Genomic DNA, 15943 nt, shown 5'->3' on the forward strand with positions numbered 1-15943 from the left:
TGAGGCCTAATACATATTGAAGTTCAGTCAAAGAATCCCCTCACTTACCACACTCCTTTCACCCCAAAGAAAACGGAACCCCAGAATTTGCTGAAACTAGGGGAACATCATCATTTCTAAGTGTGAGCTATGTATTTAAATTCTATCTATGATAGCCGAGAGTATTTGTCCATTGAGGAATTCAGTGTTGTGCACAGAGTGTGAAGTTGTAGGAAAACTGATTCTAGGAGGGGCTTGCAATTCTCCTATTGGCTTCATTGCAGCTGAAGTGCTGATCATCTGGAATGGATGACTGAGTGGATGGGAGGGAAGGGCAAGTTCTTGATATGTGGAACAAACCCGGGTAAAACTTATCAGGACTTCGTGCTCTGTGGTCTGTGTGATTATTAAATGTCCCTTTGGACGTGTGGATTCTCACGGCCTCTTTCAAGAACAAGAGATTTTTTATCAACTCTGCCATCTCTTCTCTTTTAGACGTCAGGAATATTGGACCACTCCTTGGGGCAGAGCATTGAGTACCTTCTTCAAGTTCACGTTGACCCTCCACAGGTTTCTGCTAGTATCAGCCAGGCTCAACATGTCTCATGAATGTCTTTGGAGCGTGGTGTTCTGGAAAGTAGTCTCCATGCAATTATTCTCAATTGTAGCAGAACAACATTCAGCAATGTGTTCGTATCTGACCTCAATCGGTGCAGCCAACTTTTCTGCAAGCTTCTCTTCGTGTCTCCCATAAAGTCGACTTCTACAGTACTGGGCAAGTCTGAAAGTACCTCGGATCCTCACCAGTATGCTGATGACGGGCAGATCTTCCACTGTCTGACTTTTCAGTTTCTAGAAACTGACCCGTGATCTCAGGTGATTGGGCAGCAGCATTATCACGAACATATCAGCTCCCCATATAATAGACATAAGCCAAGCTCCACAGAGGGTGTCAGCCCCTACATGACTCTGATCCACCCACAGATCTCTGCCGAGTTACCTTGGATCCGGAAGCCACAACAATCCTCGTGGAACACACCAACGTTCCACCTGGATTCCACCTGGTAAATGCCATCCACAAAGGTTGCAGCATCTTTTCAGTGTTGGGGGAGGGACTGCATCAGACGACAGATTCCTAAGTTAAAAGTAATTCTCTCCATTAGCATCCCATGGTTCTGTTTTTCCGACCCTCTTTCCTTTAGTTCAGATCTCAATACACATTACAAAGAGAGGGAAGTGTGTGCATTTTAAGTTTATATTTCCACACGACTTTAACCTTTCTAACAGTTAACAATTCACAAAGACCACCCAAAGGAATCTTATATTTGTGTAATAGCCATTCACTCAGAATACATATCCATCTGTTGCTTTTCTGCTGAAACACCCACAGTCTCAAGACATGGATCCATTTGTTTCATGGGGGCTGAAATTCCTAGAAATGAAGCCCATCCCAATGTACACTTTACTGTCTGTCTCTTTTGCTCTTAGTACTGTTTTGTAGAACTACTTGTCTTTGTTAAAGGCGTATGCCATTTATTCTATAAGTAGAGATGTTTATCACATTCAATCTTCCTGTTGGAAGATAAGTCAATCTATATAACGGAATATGAATCGATTTTATACATAATAGGCATTTGAGTTAGGTCACGATATGCTCTTATGAATGAACATTTTTCAATCCTTTTGCTCGCATCTGTTTTCTGAATACAAGTGTGTTGAATACATGCAAGCAGCGATACTGGTTCGGTGCGTGCTGAATGATACTTGACAGCTCTTTGAGTATTTTGTTTTCAATTCTCATGGTTCTTTGCATATATGTTAGCCAACAGTACTCTTTGGTGTTTGTTTGTTTGTTTGATATATTGATTGTTTGCTTCTTGTTTGTTTTGCAAACACATTAGGCCATGCATCTCTCCATTTGCATTAAACAGAGAGCCATATAGGATGATTCAGTTACTATAGTGCTGAAAATCACCTATGTTTCCCTGCTTCCCTCTCCAATCTGTAGGGTTTTGATGTCTTCTTTGCCTTCTTCTTTTTAATTCTCTGCAACTCATGGCTCTTCTTTTACTTCAATGATGGTTTTCTTATTTCCATTTCATCTTGCTACTTTTCTCTTCAGGGTAGAATTGTGAATCTTTGTCTAAGGATAAGTTTTGAACTGCTGAATTCTATTCAATTTTGCCACTCTGTGAAATTTTCTAGATCTGCTGTTATCAGATATGTCGTTCTTGTGTCATAGGCTACTCTAGATTGCAGCTTTTTCTCATTCAGGTTTCAGTGTATGTCATGGCACTCCTTCCTGTCCTGCAATATTTGTGTCGAGATATCAGCTGAAACACTTCCGGAGTTACTGTTGTGACTACTTTTCTATTCAGGGTAGAATTCTCAATCTTTCTTTTAGGATAAGTTTTTAAATGCTGAATTATTTTACAATTTGCCGATCTGTGAATTTGCCAAGTTCTGTCGTTAATGCTAATGGCTGTCTTGTGGCATAGGCTACCGTATAATGCAGCTTTGTCTCATTCATGATTTGGTGTATGTCTTGGCACACCTTCCTGTGCTGTGATATTTCTGTCTAGGTTTCAGCTGAAACACCTGTGGGGGTTCTGTTTTGACTGAGTTGTTGTCCTCTAGGTGCATCAAAAATCACAGAGCTTAACATGATCTTTGATGATTTGAATGAAATTATAGCTGCTTGTAGGTCTATTGGGATTCCACATTATTTGGATGCTGTTTGCCCCTGGTTTCATATAGATGACTGTTTCTTGGCTTTCAGTAAGTTTCAGTCTGCTTTTTCTCCAAATACCTATTCAGAGTTTGATTTTTATATCTAGGTTTTCCCTATGGGGTTCTTTTGAATCCTAGTCTTTCATGCTTTGTCTTACCCAAGGATTCAACAGCAATATTTGCATTGGATTACCCTTGTTTTTCTATGTCATCTACTGATACAGGGTTTTCTTTTCCCTTGTGTTCACGGATATTCACGAGTCCCTCTGCATTATCTAGTCTGCTTAGGACTGAATTTTGCCCTGCTATTATCTCATACATTGAGTATTCTGATTTTATTTGGCACGTCTAAATGATTCTATTCCCCATTTCTGGTATTGTGCCTTTAGTGATTCTGAGACACTGTTTTACTTCAGTGTTTCTCTCACCTCGGTTTTCAATACATGCTCTGATAATGTTTCATAATCTAGGTGTTTGAAAGCTTTATTTTGGACCTTCAATCTCTTTGAAACAAAAATGATAATTCCTGTTTCTTGTACTATACTTGTTTATATCTACTGGTCTAGTACATTCAGGTATGTAATGTAGAATTGTAGGGCTTGGTAAAGTGAAAATTTTAGTCTCTTAAGTGTAGGCAATTCCATGATATTTCTGTGAGGACAAATTTTCCTGCACATTGATTCCATGTCGTTTTCCTGTGTGTGTTGTCTTGTATAACTCTAACTGCTGGTGTTGCATTTGATGTGATGAAAACACAATACTCTCATCGTTTAGAACAATCTCATTTTTATTACGCTTATGTCACTTTTCTGAAAGTTCTGAGGACCCTTCCACTTGTAGAAAGAGAGCATCTAAATATATTCAGCTTTGCAGGCTGTTGTATTTCATTTTGAAGTGTATTCAATACAGGACATTGAGAGTGCACTTGTCCTTTCTACTTCCATAAGAAAGTTCCAATCTTACCAGTACTTCCCAGAGCTTCTCTGTCCACAGAAAAACCTGTGGAAACATATCTATGCATGTCATGCAACAGGGCCTGCTGCCATTATTGCTCACCCCGCCTAGGTGTCCTCGGGTCTGTGCAATTTCAAGGCCATCCACAATGTAGCATCTGCATTTGGGAGATAATGGTGAAGTAAATGCTTCATCTTCTCATGCTGCGGACCTAGACAAATGCTCTTTGTTCTCTCATCCTTGTGGCTTGGGACTACGAAAGGAAACCCAGGTGTCCCGCATCTTCTGCCTCATAGCAAACCCTAATCCCGCTCCAGGCGATGACTTTAGCTGATCCAAAGGCTTTGGAAACTAATATCAACCCCAAGTCCCCCTGGATTCCTCAGACCAGATGCATGATTTCTCTGATTGAGCCCCCATGTGTCTATTGGCAAAATGCCAAATTGGTCACTGGGCCAGCAGATGCAGTGCATTTGGCCATGAGACATTTCGATAAAGTCAACTTTGCACACCGGAGTGGTTGCTTTCTCATTGGGGTTCAAGTTCAGTTTTCTCTCTTGGTAGGGCCAACCACAATGCACAACACACTCCAGATCACTGAGACAAAACGTGTGACATCATCCATAGTCCTAAACCTCATTTTACGCCGCCACTGCTAGTTCAAATTCGGCTGCTCGTTTCTTGGCCTCAGAATCAAATGTGGGGACAATTTTTGCCGATGTATTTCATTTCTGTCAGCTTAGCATCTGCTGTGCACTCTTCTAACACTCAGCACATCGCTTTGAATCCCATGTGTCCGGCCGCTTAAGAGTGTGCGACCAATTGAAACAGAGTTTCACCTTTGCTGCTTCATTACCAGAGGTCTGGTATTGCACTGATTTCCATTCTCTAATTTGCTTCTCCTCCATCCACGTTTTCTGAGGCATCATACTGTCTTTGTAAGTAAGGGAGCACTCTTTGACAAGTCTCCTGAACCAAGGGCTTGGTGAGTGGATGTTTAAATTTCTGTGTAATTGGGAGCGTGTTAGCATACAATGCACTGGTACACTGCCACCTGTGCATCAATAAATCAACACTTTCCATATATAACTCACTGAAATGTGATTTTTGTTTATAGCTATTGTCTATTCAGTCATGATGTTAGTGTTTTTCCGAAGACTACATTTTTGTCACTGTTTTGATACCTCAGTTGCAGCCTTTCAAAATTTTAATACAATTGATATATATATATATTGAGATTTATATGAAAATGAAGTTAGTTTTTGAAACATACTAAATCTACTTACAATCCACACTTGTCAAATTCAGGTACCATTTTGTCAGCTCTAAGGAAAATCTAGACAGATAAAATGTAAAATACCACTCGAAAATGATGAAGGGGACAGGTAAACTCTTTATTTTTGATGCCTCCAACACCAACAGGAACCATGAAATAATTATTGTAAGCATGAATTTACCCCAACACTTGGTTTCCCTTGTGCATGTGGTGCCCTTTCCACCCAATGACACATACTGGCCAATGTTGTCATTTCAAGCAGTAACATTTCTCTCCAAGAAAACACAAGGAATCTGAAACAAGATATTAATATGTAGGCTTGGTTCAAAAAGGAACTAGGGGCATTAGAGTAATGAGAATCCTGCTTCAGCTTTGCTAGTCTATTGAGAACCAGGTGCTCTTCTATCAACCATGAGAATGCTTAAACTTCCGAACATGTTGGGTAAACCAGTTTAACACAACCAAATCTGCACCCACATGACAAACAGCACCCGTGCTTGAACGAAGGGAAAAGATGGTCCACATAAAAACTTTCATTACATGTCTACGGCGACTTTTACAGCTCAATTTTCTAACTGACCTATAATAGTTAACTATACTGTCTAGAAAAACTGAGGCCTAATACATATTCAAGTTCAGTCAAAGAATCCCCTCACTTACCACACTCCCTTCACCCCAAAGAAGACGTAAACGTAGAATTTGCTGAAACTAGGGAACGTCATCATTTCTCTGTGTGAGCTATTTATTTAATTTCTATCTCTGATAGTGAGCATATTTGACCATTGAGGAATTCAGTGTTGTGCACAGAGTGTGAAGTTGTAGGAAAACTGTTTCTAGGAGAGGCTTGTTCTTCTCCTATTGGCTTCATTGCAGCTCAAGTTCTAATCCTCTGGATTGGAAGACTGAGTGGATGGGAGTGAAGGGGAAGTTCTTGGTAGGTATGCCCAAAAGAGGGAAATATTTTCCAGGACTTCGTGGTCTGTAGTCTATGTGATTTTTAAATGCCCCTTGGGACGTGTGGATTCTCACGGCCTCTTTCAAAAACATGAGCTTTTTTATCAACTCTGACAACTCTTCTCTTTTTGACGTCAGGAATATTGTACCACTCCTTGGAGCAGAGCATTGAGTACATTCTTCTAGTTCACATTGACCCTCCACAGGTTTCTGATAGTATCAGCCAGGCTCAACATGTCTCATGAATGTCTTTTGAGCCTGGTGTTCTGGAAAGTAGTCTCCATGCCATTATTCTCCATTGTAGCATAACAATTCTCAGCAGTGCATTCGCATCTCTCCTCAATATGTGCAGCCAGCTTTTCTGCATGCTTCTCTTCGTGTCTCCCATAAAGTTGACTTCTACATTACTGAGCAAGTCTGGAAGCTCCTCGGAGACTCACCAGTATGCTGATGACGGGCAGATCTTCCACTGTCTGACTTTTCAGTTTCTAAAACTGACCCGTGATCTCAGGTGATTCGGCAGCAGCAGTATCACGAACATGAAGAGCTCCCCATATAATAGACCTAAGCCAAGCTCCAAGGACGGTGTCAGCCCCTACATGACTCTGATGCACCCACAGATTTCTGCCGAGATACCTTGGATCCAGAAGCAACAACATGCCTCGTGGGACACATCAATATTCCACCTGGAATACAACCGGTTACTGCCATTCCCAAAGTTGCAGCATATTTCAGTTTTGAGGGTGGGACTGCATTAGACGAGAGTTTCCTAAGTTTAAATTGATTCTCTCCATTAGCCTCCCATGGTCCTTTTTTTCGACCCTCTTTCCTTTAGTTCCGATCTGTATACAAAATATATCAGAGGGAATGTTGTGCATGTTAAGTTTAATTTTCCACACGTCTTTAACCTTTCTAACAGTTAACAGTACACAAAGACCCCACTATAGGTATCTTATGTTTGAGTAATAGCCATTCACCCAGAATACATATCAGTCTTTTGCTTTTCTGCTGAAACACCCACACTCTCAAGACATGGATCCATTTGTTTCATGGGGTCTGAAAATCCTACAAATGAAGCCCATCCCAATGTACGCATTACTGTCTGTGTGTTTTGCTCTTAGAACAGATTTGTAGAACTACTTGTTTTTGTTATGGGCATATGCCATTTATTCTTCATGTAGGGATGTATAGCACATTCATTCTTTCTGTTGGAATTTGACTCAATATTTATAAAGGAATATGAATCGATTTTATACAAAATAGGCATTTGAGTTTGGTCACGATATGCTCTTATGAATGAATATTTTTCGATCTCTTTGCTCGCATCTGTTTTCTGAATACATGTGTGTTGAGGACATGCAAGGAGCAATACTGGGTCGGTGCGTGCTGAATGATACTTGACACCCCTTTGAGTATTTTCTTTTGGATTATCATGGTTCCTTTGCATATATGTCAGCCAACAGTACTCTTTGATTTTTGTTTGATATTTTGACTGTTTGCTTGTGGTTTGCTTTGCAAAAACATTATTCCATGCATCACTCCATTTGCATTAAACAGAGAGACATATAAGATGATTCAGTTAATATAGTGCTGATAATGTCCTATGTTTTCCTGCTTCCCTCTCCCAACTTAAAGGATTTGTTGCCATCCTTGCATTCTACTTGTTTACTCTCTACATCTCATGGCTCTTCATGCATTTCAATTGATATATTTGTTATTTCCATTTCATGTTGCTACTTTTCTGTTCAGGGTTTAATTCTCAATCTTTGTTTAAGGATAAATTTTGAACCGTTGAATTCTATTCAGATTTGCCAGTCTGTGAAATTGTCTAGATATGCCGTTATCAGATATGGCGTTCTTGTGGCATAGGCTTCTCTACAATGCAGTTTTTTCTCATTCAGCTTTTGGTGTATGTCTTGACACTCCTTCCTGTCCTGCAATATTGTGTCGAGTTATCAGCTGAAAGACTTCCGGAGTTTCGGTTGTGACTACTTTTCTATTCAGGGTAGAATTCTCAATCTTTCTTTTAGGATAAGTTTTTAACTGCTGAATTATTTTACACTTTGCCAATCTGTGAAATTGCCAAGCTCTGTCGTTAATGGTAATGGCTGTCTTGTTGCACAGGCTACCGTATATGCAGCTTTGTCTGATTCATGATTTGGTCTATGTCTTGACACTCCTTCTTGTACTGCGATATTTCTGTCTAGTTATCAGGTGAAACACCTGTGGGGTTTCTGATGTGGATGAGTTGTTGTACACTACGTGCATCGGAAATCACAGGGCTTATCATGATTTTTGATGATTTGAATGAAATTATAGCTGCTTGTAGTTCTATTGGGATTCCACATTATTTGGATGCTGTTTGCTCCTGGTTTCGTATAGGAGATTGTTTGTTGGCTTTCAGCAAGTTTCAGTCTGATTTTTCTTCAAATATCTATAGAGTTTGATTTTTATATCTAGCTTTTCTCTTTGGGGCTCTTATGATTCCTGCTCTTTCATGCTTTGTCTTACCCCAGGTTTCAAAAGCAATATTTGCATTGGTTTACACTTGTTTTTCTATGTCACCTTCTGATACAGGGATTTCTTTTCCCCTGTGTTCACGGACATCCACGAGTCGCTCTGCATTATGTAGTATGTTTGCAACTGAATTTTGCCCTGCTATTAACTCATACATTGAGTATTCTGATTTTATTTGGCTCGTCTAAATTATTCTCTTCCCCATTGCTTTTATTGTGCCTTTTGTTATTCTGAGACACAGTTTTGCTTCAGTGTTTCCTCACCACGGTTTTCAATACATGGTCTTATTATGTTTCATAATCTAGTTGTTTGAAACATTCTTTTGGAACTTCAAACCCTTTGAAACAGAAAATGTTACTTCCTGTTTCTTGTAGTATACGTCTTTAACCCTACTGGTCTAGTACTATCAGGTATCTAGCGTAGAATTGTAGGGCTTGGTAAAGTGAAAATTTTAGTCTCTTAGGTGTTGGCAATTCCATGATATTTCTGTCAGGACAAATTTTCCTGCACATTGATTCCATGTCGTTTTCCTGTGTGTGTTGTATTGTATAAATCTAAATGCTGGTGTTGCTTTCGATGAGATGAACGCACCATACTCTCATCGTTTAGAACAATCTCAGATTTACTACGCTTATGTCACTTTTCTGAAAGTTCACTGGAACCTTCACCTTGTGGAAATGGAGCATCTAAATATTTTCAGCTCTACAGGCTGTTGTATGTCATTTTGTAGTGTTTTATAAAGAGCACATTGACAGTGCGCTTGTCCTTTCTACTTCCATAAGAATGTTCCAATCTTACCAGTTCTTCACAGAGCTTCTCTGTCCACAGAAAAACCTGTGGAAACATATCTATGCATGACATGCAACAGTTCCTGCTGCCATTATTGCTCACCCCACCTAGGTGTCCTCGGAGCTGTGCAATTTCAAGGCCATCCAAAGTGTAACATCTGCATTTGGGAGATAATGGTGAAGTAAATGCGTCATCTTCTCATGCTGCGGACCTAGACAAATGCTCTTTGTTCTCTCAATCTTGTGGCGTGGGACAACGAAAGGAAATCCAGCTGTCCCGCATCCTCCGTCTCATAGCAAACCCTAATCCCAGTCCAGGCTAGGACTTTAGCTGATCCAAACGCTTTTGAAACTGATTTCAACCCCAAGGCCCCCTGGATTCCTCAAACCCGTTGCATGATTTCTCTGATTGAGCCCCCACGTGCTCTATTGGCTAAATGCCAAATTGGTCCCTGGGCCTGCAAATGCAGTGCATGTGGCCATGAGGCATTTCGATAAAGTCAACTTTGCACACCGGAGTGGTTGATTTCTCATTGGGGTTCAAGGTCAGTTTTCTCTCTTGGTAGGGCCAACCACAATGCACAACACACTCCAGATCCCTGAGACAAAGCGTATGTCATCATCCATAGTCCTATACCTCATTTTACGCAGCCACTGCTAGCTCAAATTCGGCTGCTCGTTTCTTGGCCTCAGAATCAATTGTGGGAACAAATTGTGCCGATGTATTTCAGTTCTGTCAGTTTAGCATCAGCTGTGCAATCTTCTAACACTCAGCGCATCGCTTTGAATCCCATGTGTCCGGCCGCTTAAGAGTTTACGACCATTTTAAACAGAGTTTCACCTTTCCTGCTCATTTACCAGAGGTCAGGTACTGCACTGATTTCCATTCTCTAATTTGCTTCTCCTCCATCCACGTTTTCTGAGGCATCATACTGTCTTTGCATGTAAGGGAACACTCTTTGGCAAGTCTCCTGAACCAAGGGCTTGGTGAGAGGATGTTTAAATTTCTGTGTAATTGGGAGCGAGGTAGCATACGATGCACTGGTACACTGTCACCTGGGCATCAATAAATCAACACTTTCCATATATAACTCACTGAAATTGGATTCTTGTTTATCTCATTTTTCTATACACTCATGATGTTAGTGTTTGTCCAAAGACTACATTTTTGTCATTGTGTTGATACCTCAGTTGCAGCCTTTCAAAATTTTAATACTACTGATATACATACTTTGGGATTTATATGAAAATGAAGTTAGTTTTTGAGACATACTATATCTACTTACAATCCACACTTGTCAAATTCAGGTACCATTTTGTCAGCACTAAGGGAAATTTAGACAGATTAAATGTAAAACATCACTTGAAAATGATGAAGGGGACAGGTAATCTCTTTACTTTTGATGCCTCCAACACCAACAGGAATCATGAAATTATTTTTGAAAGCATGAAATTACCCCCACACTTGGTTTCCCTTGTGCATGTGGTGCCCTTTCCACCAAATGACACATACTGGCCAATGTTGTCATTTCAAGCAGTAACATTTCTCTCCAGGAAAACACAAGGAATCTGAAACAAGATATTAATATGTAGGCTTGGTTCAAAAAGGAACTAGGGGCATTAGAGTAATGAGAAAGCTGCTGCAGCTTTGCTAGTCTATTGAGAACCAGGTGCTCTTCTATCAACCATGAGAACGCTTAAACGTCCGAACATGTTGAGTAAACCAGTTTAACACAACCAAGTCTGCACCCACATGATATACTGCACCCGGGCTTGAATGAAAGGAAAAGACTGTCCACATTAAAAAAAAATATCCTTACATATCTATGGCGACTTTTACTGTTCACTTCACTAACTGACTTATAATTGTTACCTATACTGTGTAGAAAACGGTAGGCCTAATTCATATTCAAGTTCAGTCAAAGAATCCCCTCACTTACCACACTCCTTTCACCCCAAAGAAGACATAACACCTGAATTTGCTGAATCTAGTGGAACGTCATCATTTCTTTGTGTGAGATATTCATTTAAATTCTATCTATTATAGTCGAGAGTATTTGACCTTTGAGGATTTCAGTGTTGTGCACAGAGTGTGAAGTTGTAGGAAAACTGGTTCTAGGAGGGGCTTGCTCTTCTCCTATTGGCTTCATTGCAGCTCAAGTTCTGATTTTCTGATTTGGATGCCTGAGTGGATAGGAGGGAAGGGCAACTGCTTGATAGGTATTCCCAACCCCGGGTAAATCCTTACCAGGACTTCATTCCCTGACGTCTGTGTCATACATAAATGCCCCTTGGGACGTGTGGATTCTCACGACCTCTTTCAAGACCATGGGCAGTTTTATCAACTCTGACATCTCTTCTCTTTTAGATGTCAGGAATATTGGGCCACTTCTTGGAGCAGAGTATAGAGTAGGTTCTTCAAGTTCACGTTGACCCTCCACAGGTTTCTGCTAGTATCAGACAGGCTCAACATGTCTCATTAATGTCTTTGGAGCGTGGTGTTCTGGAAAGAATTCTCCATGCCATTATTCTCCATTGTAGCATAACAACTCTCAGCAATGAGTTCGCATCTGACCTCAATCGGTGCAGCCAGCTTTTCTGCATGGTTTTCTTCATGTCTCCCATAAAGTCGACTTCTACAATACTGGGCAAGTCTGAAAGTACCTCGGAGCCTCACCAGTATGCTGATGACTGGCAGATATTCCACTGTCTGACTTTTCAGTTTCTAGAAACTGACCCGTGATCTCAGGTGATTAGGCAGCAGCAGTATCACGAACATAAACAGCTCCCCATATAATAGACCTAAGCCAAGCTCCACGGATGGTGTCAGCCCCTACAGGACTCTGACCCACCCACAGATTTCTGCCGAGTTACCTTGGATCCAGAAGCCACAACATGCATTTTGGTACACATCAATATCCAACGTGGAATACAACCGGTTACTGCCATCCCCAAAGTTGCAGCATTTTTTCAGTTTTGAGGGAGGGACTGCATTAGACGAGAGTTTTCTAATTTTAAATTGATTCTATCCATTAGCATCCCATGGTCCTTTTTTTCGACCCTCTTTCCTTTAGTTCAGATCTGTATACAAAATATATCAGAGGGAAATTTGTGCAATTTAAGTTTAATTTTCCACACTTCTTTAACCTTTCTAACAGTTAAAAGTTCACAAAGACCCCACTATAGGAACCTTATGTTTGAGTAATAGCCATTCACCCAGAATACATATCCGTCTTTTGCATTTCTGCTGAAACAGCCACACTCTCAAGACATGGATCCATTTGTTTCATGGGGGCTGAAATTCCGACAAATGAAGCCCATCCCAATGTACGCATTACTGTCTTGTCTTTTTTGCTCTTAGTACAGTTTTGTAGAACTACTTGTCTTTGTTATGGGCATATGCCATTTTTTCTCCATGTAGGGATGGATAGCACATTCAATCTTTCTGTTGGATGTTGCCTTAATATTTATAAAGGAATATGAATCGATTTTATACAAAATAGGCATTTGAGTTTGGTCACGATGTGCTCTTATGAATGAACATTTTTCAATCTTTTTGCTCGCATCTGTTTTCTGAATACATGTTTGTTGAAGACATGCAAGGAGCAATACTGAGTCGGTGCGTGCTGAATGATACTTGACACCCCTTTGAGTATTTTCTTTTGAATTATCGTGGTTCCTTTGCATATATGTCAGCCAACAGTACTCTTTGGTTTTTGTTTGATATTTTGATAGTTTGCTTGTGGTTTGTTTTACAAACACATTTTTCCATGCATCACTCAATTTGCAGTAAACAGAGAGACATATAAGATGATTCAGTTAGTATAGTGCTGATAATCTCCTATGATTTCCTGCTTCCCTCTCCCAACTTTAGGGATTTGTTGCCCTCCTTGCATTCTACTTGTTTACTCTCTACATCTCATGGCTCTTCATGCATTTCAATTGATGATTTTCGTATTTCCATTTCATGTTGCTACTTTTCTGTTCAGGGTATAATTCTCAATCTTTGTTTAAGGATAAGTTTTGAACTGTTGAATTCTATTCAGATTTGCCAGTCTGTGAAATTGTCTAGATGTGCCGTTATCAGATATGGCGTTCTTGTGGCATAGGCTTCTGTAGCATGCAGCTTTTTCTCATTCAGCTTTTGGTGTATGTCTTGGCACTCCTCCCTGTCCTGCAATATTTGTGTCGAGATATCACCTGAAACACTTCTGAAGTTTCTGATGTGACTACATTTTTATTCAGGGTAGAATTCTCAATCTTTCTTTTAGGATAAGTTTTTAACTGCTGAACTATTTTACACTTTGCCGATCTGTGAAATTGCCAAGCTCTGTCGTTAAAGGTAATGGCTCTCTAGTGGCACAGGCTACCGTATAATGCAGCTTTGTCTGATTCATGATTTGGTCTATGTCTTGACACTCCTTCCTGTACTGCGATATTTCTGTCTAGTTATCAGCTGAACCACCTGTGGGAGTTCTGATGTGGATGAGTTGTTGTACACTACGTGCATCGAAAATTACAGGGCTTATCATGATTTTTGATGATTTGAATGAAATTATAGCTGCTTGTAGTTCTATTGGGATTCCACATTATTTGGATGCTGTTTGCTCCTGGTTTCGTATAGAAGATTGTTTGTTGGCTTTCAGCAATTTTCAGTCTGATTTTTCTCAAAAACTATAGAGTTTGATTTTTATATCTAGATTTTCTCTTTAGGGCTCTTATGATTCCTGCTCTTCCATGCTTTGTCTTACCCCAGGTTTCAACAGCAATATTTGCATTGGTTTACACTTGCTTTTCTATGTCACCTTCTGATACAGGGATTTCTTTCCCCTGTGTTCACGGACATCCACGAGTCGCTCTGTATTATCTAGTATATTTGGAACTGAATTTTGCCCTGCTATTATCTCATACATTGAGTATTCTGATTTTATTTGGCTCGTCTAAATTATTCTCTTCCCCATTGCTTTTATTGTGCCTTTTTTGATTCTGAGACACAGATTTGCTTCAGTGTTTCTCTCACCTCAGTTTTCAATACATGGTCTTATAATGTTTCATAATCTAGTTGTTTGAAACATTCTTTTGGACCTTCAAACTCTTTGGAACAGAAAATGTTACTTCCTGTTTCTTGTACTATACGTCTTTATCCCTACTGGCCTAGTACTATGAGGTATGTAGTGTAGAATTTTAGGGTTTGGTAAAGTGAAAATTTTAGTCTCTTAAGTGTTGGCAATTCCATGATATTACTGTGAGGACAAATTTTTCTGCACATTGAATCCATGTCATTTTCCTGTGTGTGTTGTCTTGTATATCTCTAAATGCTGGTGTTGCTTTGATGAGATGAACACACCATACTCTCATCGTTTAGAACAAACTCAGATTTATTACGCTTATGTCACATTTCTGAAAGTTCAGAGGAACATTCCCCTTGTGGAAATGGAGCATCTAAATATTTTCAGCTTTGCAGGCTGTTGTATGTCATTTTGTAGTGTTTTCTAAAGAGCACATTGACAGTGCGCTTGTCCTTTCTACTTCCATAAGAATGTTCCAATCTTACCAGTTCTTCACAGAGCTTCTCTTTCCACAGAAAAACCTGTGGAAACATATCTATGCATGTCATGCAACAGTTCCTGCTGCCATTATTGCTCACCCCACCTAGGTGTTCTCGGAGCTGTGCAATTTCAAGGCCATCCAAAGTGTAACATCTGCATTTGGGAGATAATGGTGAAGTAAATGCGTCATCTTCTCATGCTGCGGACCTAGACAAATGCTCTTTGTTCGCTCATTCTTGTGGCGTGGGACCACGAAAAGAAATCCAGCTGTCCCGAATCCTCTGTCTCAAAGCAAAACCTAATCCCAGTCCAGGCTAGTACTTTAGCTGATGCAAACGCTTTGGAAACTGATTTCAACCCCAAGGCCCCCTGGATTCCTCAGACCCGTTGCATGATTTCTCTGATTGAGCCCCCACGTGCTCTATTGGCTAAATGCCAAATTGGTCCCTGGGCCTGCAAATGCAGTGCATGTGGCCATGTGGCATTTCGATAAAGTCAACTTTGCACACCGGAGTGGTTGCTTTATCATTGGGGTTCAAGGTCACTTTTCTCTCTTGTTAGGGCCAACCACAATGCACAACACACTCCAGATCCCTGAGACAAAGCGTGTGTCATCATCCATAGTCCTATACCTCATTTTACGCAGCCACTGCTAGCTCAAATTCGGCTGCTCGTTTCTTGGCCTCAGAATCAATTGTGGGAACAAATTGTGCCGATGTATTTCAGTTCTGTCAGCTTAGCATCTGCTGTGAAATTTTCTAACACTCAGCGCATCGCTTTGAATCCCATGTGACCGGCCGCTTAAGAGTGTGCGAACAATTTAAACAGAGTTTCACCTTTGCTGCTCATTTACCAGAGGTCAGGTACTGCACTGATTTCCAATCTCTAATTTGCTTCTCCTCCATCCACGTTTTCTGAGGCATCATACTGTCTTTGCATGTAAGGGAGCACTCTTTGGCAAGTCTCCTGAACCAAGGGCTTGGTGAGTGGATGTTTAAATTTCTGTGTAATTGGGAGCGAGTTAGCATACGATGCACTGGTACACTGTCACCTGGGCATCAATAAATCAACACTTTCCATATATAACTCACTGAAATTGGATTCTTGTTTATCTCATTTTTCTATACACTCATGATGTTAGTGTTTGTCCAAAGACTACATTTTTGTCATTGTGTTGATACCTCAGTTGCAGCCTT

Source organism: Camelus bactrianus, chromosome 23 (genome assembly GCF_048773025.1).
Source record: "Camelus bactrianus isolate YW-2024 breed Bactrian camel chromosome 23, ASM4877302v1, whole genome shotgun sequence".
NCBI classification, from domain to species: domain Eukaryota; kingdom Metazoa; phylum Chordata; class Mammalia; order Artiodactyla; family Camelidae; genus Camelus; species Camelus bactrianus.